General features: G+C 49.1%; 1 long non-coding RNA gene across 1 annotated transcript in view; it reads right to left on the reverse strand.

Annotated features, from left to right (window-relative positions):
* The window catches only part of LOC120391809, a 65,780-nt gene that overhangs the window by 2,575 nt on the left and 50,862 nt on the right, over positions 1–12,343 (reverse strand). The gene's annotated exons all lie outside the window — the stretch shown is intronic.

Here is a 12,343-nt window from a genome sequence, read left to right on the forward strand (position 1 = left end):
TGGTCTTGCTTGCTGGATTGGGGGTCCAAGAAGGGCTGCAGCATCTTGCATCACTGAATAGCGATCCCTCTAGCCAAGTAGGATTCAGCATTGATGTGTGAAATGGGGCTTTTGTGAGAGTGAGCATGAAGCAGCAAAAAGGACATGGAGGAGGCCTGGATGAAAGAAGGCCTCTCAGGGTCCATATGGCCTTTCCACTGGCAGGATAAAACCTAACGGGGACTCCCTTTGCGAGATCTGTAAAGAGAGCCCCATCCAGAGAAGATCCCAGGGGGAATTCCAAAGAGTCCTGCTTGCCACCTGTAATGATGCTGCCCTTAGTGGAAAACAACCGAGAGTACCAATTCAGGACAAATCGCTCAGAGCAGGGCAGTTACAGCCCAAGGCTGGGTTCCTTTGCACACCAAGGCAAACCAAACCAGCCAGACAGAGAAGACTTTGGTTTTACCCCCCTGGCTAACCATAAGTCATACAAGCAATTTCCTTAGACACTCTAGTTTCCCAGTATCACCACCGGCACCACTCATTATGGGGACAAATGGTTATGAAAACCAACACAATATACAAATAAGATCTTACCCACAAATCAGGCTAAAATCTAAAGGTTTATCCATAAAAAGGAAAAAGATATAAATGAGAGCTAAAATTGGTTAAATGGAATCAATTACATACAGTAATGGCAAAGTTCTTGGTTCAGGCTTGTAGCAGTGATAGAATAAACTGCAGGTTCAATTCAAGTCTCTGGAACATCCCCAGCTGGGATGGGTCATTCAGTCCTTTGTTCAGAGCTTCCGTTTGTAGCGAAGTCCTTCCAGAGGTAAGAAGCAGGATTGAAGACAAGATGGAGGAGTTTTCAGGGCCTTTTACATCCTCTGATGGTGGATGAACGCTGCTTTGTTCTTACAGTGGATAATCACAGCAAGATGGAGTTTGGAGTCACATGGGCAAGTCACATGTCCATGCATGACTCAGTTCTTTACAAGCCGACGCCATTGTTTACATGTTAGTTTGAATGTTCCCAGGAAAGCTCAGATGTGGATTGGTGTCTCCCAAAGTCAGTCAAGTGTTTCTTGATGGGGCACTTACTGAGAATAGTCCCTTCTCAAGAAGCTGACCAAATGCTTCACTGAGGCTACTTGGAATCAAATACATTTGAGACACAAGTACATAGTCCATATTCACAACTTCAAATACAAAAATGATACATGCATACAGACAGCATAATCATAACCAGCAAATCATAACCTCTTTATAGACACATCACGCGACAACCTTTGTACAATATTTGCTGCAAATATATAGCAGTGGTTGCAACAATAGTCTATATGGTCCCAGTTTATGTCACAAACATTACACCACCGCCCAGGCATCTGGTACTTCCCTGCTTCTGGCATTAGGCGGCACTAGCAACGCAGGGGCAGGGGAAGGAAACATCTGCTAATGAGGGAGACTCAGCGGCGTGTATGTTTCTGACTCCAAGGACGGTGACTTTGAAGAGATGAGAGACACCCTCGGGAAGGAATTTTGACTGGACTTCTTTAGTGTCTGGGAAAAGCAGTCCAGAGATATGGGAACAATCTAGCAAACAGCTGGGGACTGGGGCTGAGATTCATCCTGGATCATTCGGAAAAGAGGAAATGGCACCAGAGGCCAAGGCGGTTAAGTAGGGATATAAGGAGCAGCATAAGGCTTTTAGAACTATAAATACTTTGCCGTGGAGGAGCTGTGCATTTAAAATAAGCAAAGGCAAATTAAAAAGGGGAACCAGAGGAATGAGACAGCGAGAGGGAGTGGGACTGAACAGAGACTGGCAAACCATTTTAGGTGAAAAGACAGATCTTCCAATGCATTTGCAAGAGATTAACGGGAAAAGGCCTGAAAACTGCCCGTGGGGCCTATGAGAGAGAGAGAACACACAGGAAATGAGTGAAGAGCTCCAGAGCCATCTGAAAGAAGGGCCCCATGTGTTGGCATGGTTGAGGAGCTAGAGACGGTACTGCACAGTTCTTAACTGCTTCCCTGCTGGGTGGGTGAACCAAGGAGCCATAAACCAGCAGAAGCCAGACAGCAGACTGGGAGGATGTGGCTGAAGATGGTTTGGTGTCTGGTCTTCACTCTGACCTGCTGCTGGGTTCACTTCCAGTGGAGTTTGTTCAGCTGGAACACAGAGCAGTCACCTGGAGCCAGTCAGCACCAAGCCTAACCAGAAGCCTTTCCTGCACTGCTGCCAGACATGCTTGAACTTGGGGCAATATTCCCCCAGGCCTTCCTAAAGGAGAGGTCTCCTCACCATGCCTAATGCAAGCGACAGCCCTCCAGACAAGGGTATCTACAACCCCTGCCCTGCAGCAAATGGGCAGCTGTCTCCTCACACGATCCTTGTTAGAACAGAAGGCCCAGAGCTTTCAAATATTAAATGGCATCTTTGTTTGCATTACCGTAGCAGCTAGAGGCTAAGATCCCTGGCCCCGTTGAGCTAAATGCATCGTAAAAGACAGCACCTTCCCTCAAAGAACTGATGATCTAAGCAGACACAAGGTGGGAGAAGGAATTGAAGCACACAGGCCAGGTCTTCACTGCACAGTTAACTCAGGTGATTGGCTGAGCATCACCACTGCAAAGCCTAACCCATGTCACCATGTCCTCTTGCACTCTTCCTGCATCTGCCCATATGTGTCTGGGGGCATATCCCATGGTTCTTTACGCTGAGCTATTCTAGGATCCTTCCGCAGTCACTTGCAGGAGAACTTGTCTGTCCTCCAGGTTGGGGGAAGGCACTGGAGGACTATCAGAACTCCAGTGAGCCTGCATCCTCACTGCGTAATGGAGAGGATCTAGCCCAAGTTAAACAGGAGCCCGGCCTTAAACCTTGTGCAAACCTGGGTGTGATGGGGTGTTCACCCCGCACCAGCTCCTGAAAGAGTTAAGGTGGCTAGGAGGGCCAATTAACTGCCTACACCTGGGAGAAGCCAGGGAGCAATGAGGACTAATTAAAGGATGAAACTCACCTGGGCAGGAACAGGCAGGCCTTGTATAAAGCCAGGTAACTGAGGGCAGAAGTGGGCTGCAGGAAGGAGGTTTGCAGTCACTTGCCCTGAGGGTAGGGAGCGAAGGGAGCTAGGCCTAGAGAGAAGGGCATACCTGAAGGAAGGTGGAAAAGAAGCCTGACAGAGGCACGGTAGGAAGCAGTCATGGGAAGCAGCAGCAGCAGCAAGGTATGGGACAGTACAGACCCTACGCTGGTTGTAGGGTCCCTGGGGTGGAACCTGGTGGGTTCCCCTCCCAGCCACTGGAGAAGTGCCACCATTGAGGGGCAACAAATGGGAAGATTGTCTGGGATAGTTGGTACAGAGAGACTTGGTACATACTCCAGAGGGGGAAAAACTACAGTGACCTGGCCGATGGACCAAGCCAGGAAGACGGTGCAGTCGAGTTCTGAGAGAGAGGAAGCGCACCTGAAGAAAGGGATGTCCGACTGGCAGAGCTAATCCCCAGCTGTGGCCACAAGGAGGCGCACAGTGAAGACATACCCAGAACAGTGGGATGGAATGATTTGCCCAGAATACACTGATTCACCCAATACTGCGCTGGATGCAGAGAATCTGCTCTCCTCAGATTTCTTTTTCAGCTCATTTTGCAAACCTAGGTGCTCTAGAGGGTCTGGGGAGACACCCAGGCTTCAGGATATTTATCCAAAGCCAAACTTCAAACTCCTCCGTCGTCTCGCGTTCCTAAAAGCTCACCTCTGCATGGGTTGCATTACTAGGCAGCCATCAACGTGTTCAGAATATATTATTCAAACTCCCTGAAAGAAATACAAATCAAAACACCCAGCTCCTTAAAACCCAGGAGGGTCCCGGCAGCTCTTAGTTCTGCTGGGAAGCCTGGGAAAGTTTAGCCCATGCCAAGACACTAATCAGACCTACATAAACTGTTGAGTCAGGAAAACTCAAGTGATTTGCAAGAGGCCAAAAGCTTAATGCCTTCACAAGCATTCCCCTTCCACCCAGCTCAACAGGTTTAATAACTGCACCAACCGCAAGCCGCTGGGAACGTTGTGCTCAACTCATGTCATTCCATTGCAGCCTTGTTCCCGGGGGACAAGGTCCATTCAGTTAGATAGCCCTGGAAGCTTGCAGCAGCTCTTGATGTTGGGCCTGTATCGATCAGCTCCCTGGCTCTTGGCTTTCTATCTCCATTTATCAGGCCTCCGCATTCCCTTAATCCCCTCCCAGCCCTCCCTAAAGTCAGGAGATAAACAGCAGGCTGGAGAGACTGATAAAAGGGAATCACTCAAATCCATTAATGCGGCTTCTGTGCTCGGAATTACAAACCCTGCCCTTGTTAACCATCTTGCCTGGCGAGAGCCTGGAGACACCAAAGGCCAAGAATGGGGATGCTTGCTAGCAACTTGCTGTGTGAAAAGGGGGTGTAACATAGTAGTTAAACTATGGCTGGGGAGTCAGGACCCCTGGTTTCTGTTCCCAGGCATGCCACTGTCTTGCCACATGAGCTTGGACAGCCCGATTAGGCCAACATTTTCAAAGCCAGAGGCCTGAAGGTCAGCACCTAAATGTCATGGTTTCCAAGGGTGCTAAGCACCTGCAGTTCCCACTGAAGTCCCTGGGAGCTGTGGGTGCTTAGTACCTTGGAAAAAAATCAGGCCACTTTTATTTAGATGCTGGTGTCAAATTTAGGGGTGCTCTTTGGGGATTAACACTGTGTGGGGATCTGTTACTGGCAGGGCCAGCTCCAGACCCCAGCGCGCCAAGCACGTGCTTGGGGTGGCATCCCGCGAGAGGGTGGCAGGCGGCCCCGGTGGACCTCCCGCAGGCATGCCTGCGGAGGGTCTGCTGGGACCACGGCTTCAGTGGACCTCCCGCAGACGTGCCTGCGGAGGGTCTGCTGGGACCACGGCTTCGGTGGACCTCCTGCAGACGTGCCTGCGGAGGGTCCGCTGGTCCCACAGCTCCGGTGGAGCATCCGCAGGCATGCCTGCGGGAGGTCCACCGGAGCCGTGGGGACCAGCGACCGCCAGAGCGCCCACCCGCGGCGCGCCACCCTACTTGGGGGGGCGCAAATCCTAGAGCCGCCCCTGGTTACTGGCATGGTGTGACTGTAGCATAAACGCCGGTGGATATTTCAGTCTGTCCGGGCAGCAAAGCCTAGGAAAAGAGAGGAGGCCTCTCTAACCGTAGTCTAACAGCTTACCCTTAAGGGTCATTAAGGAACAATGCTAGAGCGAGCAGCATTGATGGCCCTAGCCCACTCTCAAGGGGAGCAGCCAAATGAGTCTGAAGAAGAGAGAACCAGATTGAGGGTGTGTCTTTCTACACAGGGAAATCGTCCTGAATAGCTATTACAGAATAAGCTGTTCCACTATAGCTCTGCTGTAATAACTTCCCATGCAGACACTGTTCTGGAATAAGAGTCACCTTATTCCAGAATCATTACTCCACAAGAATAGCTTATTCTGCTGTCGCTGTGCTGGTCAATTTTCCCACGTAGACAAGGAGGATGAGCGCTGGCTTCTGATCTGTCCCAGTAATTTAACCAAAAAGCTGGTCTAATTTAAATTATCATAGAAGATTAGGATTGGAAGAGACCTCAGGAGGTCATCTAGTCCAACCCCCTGCTCAAAGCAGGACCAACCCCAGCTAAATCATCCCAGCCAGGGCTTTGTCAAGCTAGGCCTTAAAAACCTCTAAGGATGGAGATTCCACCACCTTCCTAGGGAACCCATTCCAGTGCTTCGCCACCCTCCTAGTGAAATAGTTTTTCCTAATATCCAGCCTAAACCTCCCCCACTGCAACTTGAGACCATTGCTCCTTGTTCTGTCATCTGCCACCACTGAGAACAGCCGAGCTCCATCCTCTTTGGAACCTCCTTTCAGGTAGCTGAAGGCTGCTATCAAATCCCCCCTCACATTTCTCTTCTGCAGACTAAATAAGCCCAGTTCCCTCAGCCTCTCCTCCTAAGTCACGTGCCCCAGATCCCTAATCATTTTCGATGCCCAATGCTGGACTCTCTCCAATTTGTCCACATCCTTTTTGTAGTGGGGGGCCCAAAACTGGACACAATACTCCAGATGTGGCCTCACCAGTGCCAAATAGAGGGGAATAATCACTTCCTTTGATCTGCTGGCAATGCTCATACTAATGCAGCCCAATATGCTGTTGGCCTTCTTGGCAACAAGGACACACTGTCGACTCGTATCCAGCTTCTCGTCCACTGTAATCCCCAGGTCCTTTTCTGCAGAACTGCTGCTTAGCCTGTTGGTCCCCAGCCTGTAGCAGTGCACGGGATTCTTCCGTCCTAAGTGCAGGATTCTGCACTTGTCCTTGTTGAACGTAATCAGATTTTTTTTTTGCCCAGTCCTCCAATTTGTCTAGTCACTCTGGACCTTATCCCTACCTTCCAGTGTATCTACCTCTCCCTCCAGCTTAGTGTCATCCGTGAACTTGTTAAGGATGCAATCCATCCCATCATCCAGATCATTAATGAAGATGTTGAACAAAACCAGCCCCAGGACAGACCCCTGAGACATTCATGCTTGAAACCGGCTGTCAACTAGACATCGAGCCGTGGATCACTACCCGTTGAGCCCGACGATCTAGCCAGCTTTCTATCCACCTTATAGTCCATTCATCCAATCCATACTTCTTTAACTTGCTGGAAAAAATACTGTGGGAGACCATATCAAAAGCTTTGCTAAAGTCAAGGTATATCACCGAGTACTTTAGCTTTTTCCACATCTGTCACTAGGTTGCCTCCCCCATTCAGTAAGGGTCCCACACTCTCCCTGACAGTATTCTTGTTGTTAACGTACCTGTAGAAACCCTTCTTGTTAATCCTTCACATCCCTTGCTAGCTGCAACTCCATTTGTGCTTGAGCCTTCCTGATTACACTCCTGCACACTTGAGCAATGTTCTTATATTCCTCCCCAGTTATCTGTCCAAGTTTCAACTTCTTATAAGCTTCCTTTTTGGTGTTTAAGCTCACTGAAGATTTCTCTGTTAAAGCAAGCTGGTTACCTGCCATATTTGCTATTCTTTCTGCACATCGGGATGGTTTGTTCCTGCACCCTCAACAAGGCTTCTTTAAGATACAGCCAGCTCTCCTGGACTCCTTTCCCCCTCATATTAGCCTCCCAGGAGATCCTGCCCATCAGTTCCCTGAGGGAGTCAAAGTCTGCTTTTCTGAAGTCCAGGGTCCATATTCTGCTGCTCTTTCTTCCTTGTGTCAGGATCCTGAACTCGACCATCTCATGGTCACTGCTGCCCAGGTTGCCATCCACTTCTACTTCCCCCACCAATTCTTCCCTGTTTGTAAGCAGCAGATCAAGAGGAGCACGGCCCCTAGTTGGTTCCTCCAGCACTTGTGCCAGGACGTTGTCCCCAATACTTTCCAAAAACTTCCTGGATTGTCTGTACACTGGTGTATTGCTCCCCCAGTAGACATCAGGATGATTGAAGTCTCCCATGAGAACCAGGGCCTATGATCTCGAAACTTCTGTTAGTTGTCCAAAGAAAGCCTCGTCTACCTCATCCTTCTGGTCTGGTGGTCTATCGTAGACACCCACCACGACATCACCCTTGTTGCTCTTTCTCTGGATTAAGTTTAGAGACCTCTCAACAGGCTTTTCTCCAGTTTCATACTGGAGCACTGAGCAATCATACTGCTCTTACACTGTGTGTAACTCCGTCACCTTTTCTCCTCTGCCTGTCCTACCTGAACAGTTTATATCCATCCATGCCAGTGCCAGTGCTCCAGTCACGTGAGTTACCCCAGCAAGTCTCTGTTATTCCAATCACATCATAGTTCCTTGACTGTGCCAGGACTTCCAATTCTTCCCACTTGTTTCCCAGGCTTCTTGTGTTCATGTACAGGCACCTAAGATAACTAACCAATTGCCCCGCTTTCTCAGTGGTGAAGCATAAGCGCAGAGGAGGCTAGCCAGGTGTACTTTGTCGGTTTAAAATCCTTTTTCTCTAATGCTTTCCTCTAACCACTGCAGACAAATACTTTGTTTTGAGACGGCTGTTGTTGGTCGCTATATCACTGGTCACAGGTTCCCAAAGGGAAGTAACACGGGTGCCCAGACTGCAGTCAGACACAGAACGTGATAAATGGTCTGACCGCATGGGGCACTGTACCCAGGTGCTGGTCTGAGAGTGGAAGAAACCAGAGATTCCACCCCGAGACGAGTAAGTGCAAGAGGCTCACGTTCAAGACCTGTGCTGGTTGCACTCAGAGCCCAGAAAGGAGGCACAAGTGCAGCAGGGGTGGGGGGAATAGCGATAGCTCAGTGGTTTGCGCATTGGCCTGCTAAACCCAGGGTTACGAGTTCAATCGTTGAAGGAGCCATTTAGGGTTTCGGGGCAAAAATCTGTCAGGGACAGTACTTGGTCCTGCTGTGTAGGCCCTTTCAAGATCCCTTCCAGCTCTATGAGATAGGTACATCTTAAAATTAAGTCCCATGACCATCTGTAGATGGCTGGATGGGCATTGCTGGGCCTTGCCTCTTGGTCACCTCATCCTGATGGCTGATCAGGCCCTGTGATGGTCTGGTTCTAGTGATTCAGCTAACTCACATACCGTCTCACCCTTCCCAATGGATCATGTCTCAAATAAAGGGTCCAGAACAATAGTGATCATCAATACCATGTCTTCCGCCCCTCCAGGGCTCCTCTCCAGTGCCAGCTTTCCCTCAAAGAACATCCAATAAAACCCAAATAATTTAAGCCACGTTGCCTGAAGCTTGAGCTTGCAGACCCTCAGGGTCCTCCCCAGCATCCCTGGAAGAGCCAGCACAGGGATAGTCCATTCCTATGGCTTCCCTATGGTTCCATTCCCAGGGAGAGGGAACTCTCGACCCCTTTCTCCTAGGTCTGGCCCACATGAGTCTCCCTAGCTGGGTCTGCATAAGGAAAGAAGATGGAACAAAGTGAGCTAAGGTATACACTCCATCACACCCTGACAATATATATTTCCATGGTGAACTTAAGCACCCAGGTTTGAAAATGATGAGATGCCCTTCTCTCTGCCTCATTTTACCCATCTGTATTATTGTGGGCTGTAGTAGTGCCTTGAAGCTCCCACCAAGGCCACACTGAGCTAGGTTCTGTACAAACATAGTAAAAAGACAGTCACGGCCTCAAAGAGCCTGCAATCTAACTAGACAATATGGGAGGGGAAAACAGAGGCACGTAGAAGGAAGGGACTTGCCCAAGGTCACACAGAAGATCAGTGGCAGATCCAAGTTGCCTGTTTCCCAGGCCAGCACCCTACCTACCGGACTGCCCAGGTAGCCTCTGTAAAGCCAGGAGCACAGGGGTTCTATGATCCTGGAAGGACACGGGCTTTTCTAATTTCTGGGGAGACACTTGTGCTTGTGATGTTTGGGGAGTAGGAAACTCTAGAGGTCTCGGCATCTAACTTGTGAGCCAGTTCTGGAGCCAACAGCAGGCATTAATGAAAGGGGCTTTTAATCCTCATCCTTCCTGGACGGCAGGAAGGAACTTCCACTGACAAGAAACTCCGTCTCCCTGTCAACTCCCTTGTGAGCAGTTCTGAGGGATTGTTAGGAAAGAGACGTAATTATGTTTTATGATGGGGACTATTATTTGTCCTTGAGCTGAAGACAGAACATGACAGGGCTGCCCGGGAGGGGGGAGGGGCAATTTGCCCGAGGCCTCCAGGAGAGTTTTTCGAGGGCCCTGAAGCAGGGTCCTTCACTCACTCCGGGGGCCCCAGAAAACTCTTGAGGGGCCCGGGCACCTGGAGCTTCTTCTGCTCCGGGTCTTCAGCCACAATTTGGTGGTGGGGGGGGTCCTTCCGCCCCGGGACCCGCCGCCGAAGTGCCGGGTCTTCAGCAGCAATTCAGCAGCAGAGGCCCTGCGCCGCCGAAGACCCCAGGCCCCTGAATCCTCTGGGCGGCCCTGGAACATTAGGTATATTTCACACAAGAGTTCAAGCTGCCGTTGCATGTGACATACCGGATTCTGACCTCACACTGCTTCTACACCTCATGGACTTCATTTACACTGCCTTCAGTGAGGAGTTACTCCTGATTTGCACCAGAGTAAATAAGATCAGAGTCAAGCCCCTTATGTTCAGCTTCATATTATTCAGCTCTTAAGTTTTGCATTTGTCCACCTTGATTAACCTCTGTCTCTATGTACTCTGGCTGTGCACACATTATCCATCCACCAGCAGGTACAGAAAGCAACGCCGTCTAAGCCTGGATAGAGCTGGACACACACAGATGGATAGAACTAATGTCGAACAGAGCTCAGCTTATATACGGAGAGACTGGAACAATCAGAAGTGCATAAGGGGCAGGTACAAATGTGGAAAATCGTTTCTTGTCAACAGAATTAGTCAGTCTTCCACCGAACCGGAATGACTAGGAAAAGTCTGTTTATCATCCCTTACACTTCAAATTACTCCACACATCTCCCCGTGAGAGCCCAGCCCCATCTCTGAAGAAAGGAACACAAGGGCATGGCGGAGCAGGAAAGGGAAATTGACATGCTTTTAAATAATTAAAATAATAATTTGTATTACATTAGTGCCTATAGGCTCAAACAGAGATTGATTCCCCCCCCCCCCCCCGTGCTAGGTGGGGAGACACAGGAACATATATTAATAGATAATCCCTGCTCTGAAACATTAACAATTTAAACAGACAAGCCAGAGGGACAGTGGAAATAGAAGCACAGCGAGCCAAAGTGACTAGCAGGCCAGCAGCAGACCCAGGAATAGAAGATGGGTTCCCTGATTCCCAGGTTAGAGCCCTACCCACTAGCTTTAACCCCAAACCAATGAAAGCAAACGACTGTACAGGATCTTAGCCCCTGAGATCAGTGGTTTTGTTTTTCCAGTTGCTGCTACATAACACGCACTAAACTGTCAGGTTGATGGGAAGCGGGAAGAGTCTATTGACATTTTGTTTCTGCAATTGGTTTCACACCCTCATCTCATTGTAATACTTCTTGAAATATCTCCTGCCTCGGGTGGTTTGCATACTGGCTGTTTGACATGCAATGGCAAATCAGAGCCTTGGATCAAAGTGAATTGCAGAATTGAGTCCAAAAGTTAAGTACATAGCATATTTCTCCCCCCCCCCCCCTGCAAATACACCATCCCGAACCAAAAAAACACGACCTAATTTATGCCAGGTATTTGATTTCCCACTCCCCGATGTTCCCACAAGGCAGCTTGATGGCACAGACATGTACCTTCAGAGTCACTGCTGAACAGAAGTCGCTCTTTGACAGAGGGCATGTAATTAAAGGAGGAAGTATCTGATAGTGAACTGGGTGGCTGTAAAATATCGCAGAGGATATCATACAGGGGGGGAAATAAGGGCTTTTTATACCAAGGCAGAGGTACAAAAATGAACATTTTTCAAGCTGTTATTTAATATATTGTGGTTGCACCTAAAGGCCACAGCAAGATTGGGTCCCATTATGCCAGGTGTTGTACAAACCGAGTCAATAAATGTCCCTGCCCCAAAGCACTTACAGCCTCAAAGGTGGATGAGACAAACAAGCGGGCTGCAGGAGACAGGGTAGCGAACATAGGTGGATGTGCCCAATTCTTTGCCATTCAGTAGCAAGGATCACACACGCCACCTGCCTGGCACTTTGAGAGTGGCACATGTCACAGCACCCACCGTGACCAGGTAAGGCAGCATTGGGCTCATTGAGAGAAAAATTGGCCCCAGTAGATCATGCTCACTCCAGTTCTCAGCTGCCCATTTCACTTAGTTTACACAGACGTTTTTGGGTGGCCCCCCGAGCTCAGGGCCCCAGTACCAGTGTCTCCCCTTTCCACCCTCCTCATTATGCTGGTGGGATGGGGTGTGTGACGTTGCACTCTGTGATTTTCTGAAAATATGCTAATGAGTGTGAATATAACGTAACTGGAACATGCGTCATGCAAAAAGTCTCTTGTAAGGTATCATTATAAAGCTTATAATCTACTGAGTGTGGCCATCCGATTTGTATAAATGCATCATTCTCGTATCTGAAACTAGAAATATGAAATACAACTCTGAGGTCCTATTGTAATTATGCAAAGTGGGGGCCATTGATGGTGGTTTGGAATCTTGATGGCTCCCATTAACCAGGGCAATTGACTGCAGATGGCTCTGGTTTACTTGTAAGTCTTCCTGTATGTGTGTGTGCTGGCAAGTGGGTAATGAAGTCTTACAGTGACATGTGACCATGTCACCTGAACTGGAATCCATCTTTAACCTGGTGCTTTTCCATTTAGGAGGAGGGGAGGGAACCCAGAGAGGGACAAAGGATTCTCGCCTTATGCAAAAGATATAT

This window comes from Mauremys reevesii, linkage group 26, assembly GCF_016161935.1.
Source record: "Mauremys reevesii isolate NIE-2019 linkage group 26, ASM1616193v1, whole genome shotgun sequence".
NCBI classification, from domain to species: Eukaryota; Metazoa; Chordata; order Testudines; family Geoemydidae; genus Mauremys; species Mauremys reevesii.